The sequence below is a fragment of the Perca flavescens genome, chromosome 19 (genome assembly GCF_004354835.1).
Source record: "Perca flavescens isolate YP-PL-M2 chromosome 19, PFLA_1.0, whole genome shotgun sequence".
NCBI lineage: Eukaryota > Metazoa > Chordata > Actinopteri > Perciformes > Percidae > Perca > Perca flavescens.
The window spans coordinates 7,070,544-7,073,043 of NC_041349.1; the positions used below are offsets into that span (position 1 = coordinate 7,070,544).

Genomic DNA, 2,500 nt, shown 5'->3' on the forward strand with positions numbered 1-2,500 from the left:
GTAACACACACACACATACTGACACACACACTGTCACACAGCTGCAGGTAACCCACACTGTCACATAGCTGCAGGTAACACACACACACACACACACACATACTGACACACACACTGTCACACAACTGCAGGTAACACACAGACTCACACTCACTCACACACTGTCACATAGCTGCAGGTAACACACACACACAGACACACACTCTATCACACAATTGCAGGTAACACACACACACACACCCTCCCTCAGGTGTTTCTACTCTCTCTGAGACGCTGACTCAGCAGAACGGTTGAAGATGAAGAGAGACGTTTCTATTGGTCGGTCCTTTTGGTGAAGTGATGACACGACACATTCTCTCATCACCACTTCACTCCCCACTGTATCGTCCCCGAGAGATCCACTCCACAGCAGCTCTTCTACCCACTTACACAATGCGTACGTGGACATGTACCACAAGCCTGTCAGAAGAATAGAGTTATAGTACGTTAAACGAAGAATAGAGTTATAGTACGTTAAACGAAGAATACAGTTATAGTACGTTAAACGAAGAATACAGTTATAGTACGTTAAACGAAGAATACAGTTATAGTACGTTAAACAACACGTACATGGACATGTACCACAAGCCAGTCAGAAGAATACAGTTATAGTATGTTAAACAACTTGTACATGGACATGTATCATATGCCAGTCAGAGGAATACAGTTATAGTACGTTAAACAACTTGTACATGGACATGTACCACAAGCCAGTCAGAAGAATACAGTTATAGTACGTTAAACAACTTGCACATGGACATGTATCATATGCCAGTCAGAAGAATACAGTTATAGTACGTTAAACAACTTGTACATGGACATGTATCATATGCCAGTCAGAAGAATACAGTTATAGTATGTTAAACAACTTGCACATGGACATGTATCATAAGCCAGTCAGAAGAATACAGTTATAGTATGTTAAACAACTTGTACATGGACATGTACCACAAGCCAGTCAGAAGAATACAGTTATAGTATGTTAAACAACTTGTACATGGACATGTATCATAAGTCTGTCACAAGAATACAGTTATAGTACGTTAAACAACTTGTACATGGACATTTATCATAAGTCTGTCACAAGAATACAGTTATAGTATGTTAACACGTACATGGACATGTATCATAAGTCTGTCAGAAGAATACAGTTATAGTATGTTAACACGTACATGGACATGTATCATATGTCTGTCAGAAGAATACAGTTATAGTATGTTAACACGTACATGGACATGTATCATATGCCAGTCAGAAGAATACAGTTATAGTACGTTAAACAACTTGTACATGGACATGTATCATATGCCAGTCAGAAGAATACAGTTATAGTACGTTAAACAACTTGTACATGGACATGTATCATATGCTATTCAGAAGAATACAGTTATAGTACGTTAAACAACTTGTACATGGACATGTACCACAAGCCAGTCAGAAGAATACAGTTATAGTACGTTAAACAACACGTACATGGACATGTACCACAAGCCAGTCAGAAGAATACAGTTATAGTACGTTAAACAACTTGCACATGGACATGTATCATATGCCAGTCAGAAGAATACAGTTATAGTACGTTAAATAACTTGTACATGGACATGTATCATATGCCAGTCAGAAGAATACAGCTATAGTACGTTAAACAACACGTACATGGACATGTACCACAAGCCAGTCAGAAGAATACAAGCCAGTCAGAAGAATACATGGACATTATCATATGCCAGTCAGAAGAATACAGTTAAACAAACAACTTGCACATGGACATGTATCATATGCCAGTCAGAAGAATACAGTTATAGTACGTTAAACAACTTGCACATGGACATGTATCATAAGCCAGTCAGAAGAATACAGTTATAGTATGTTAAACAACTTGCACATGGACATGTATCATAAGCCAGTCAGAAGAATACAGTTATAGTATGTTAAACAACTTGTACATGGACATGTACCACAAGCCAGTCAGAAGAATACAGTTATAGTATGTTAAACAACTTGCACATGGACATGTATCATAAGCCAGTCAGAAGAATACAGTTATAGTATGTTAAACAACTTGTACATGGACATGTACCACAAGCCAGTCAGAAGAATACAGTTATAGTATGTTAAACAACTTGTACATGGACATGTATCATAAGTCTGTCACAAGAATACAGTTATAGTATGTTAAAACGTACATGGACATGTATCATAAGTCTGTCAGAATAATACAGTTATAGTACGTTAAATGGACATGTATCGTCCCCAAGAGAACAGATACACAGCAGCTCTTCTTCCCACGTCGAAGAAAAACAAAATGTTTCTAAATTCACTCTACAGCTCAGATTCCTGCTTTCTCTCCACAGCAGCCGCAGCTGAGGCTCATGGGTATTGTAGTGTTTGTACAGATATAAAATATCCAAAACTCATGCTTCTCTCTCTCTGTCTCTCTCTATCTCTCTGTCTGTTTATC

The 2,500-nt window shown here is 38.1% G+C and overlaps 1 protein-coding gene across 1 annotated transcript in view; it reads left to right on the top strand.

Annotated features, from left to right (window-relative positions):
* Positions 1-2,500, top strand: part of ccdc171 (coiled-coil domain containing 171) — a 311,435-nt gene that overhangs the window by 293,737 nt on the left and 15,198 nt on the right. The gene's annotated exons all lie outside the window — the stretch shown is intronic.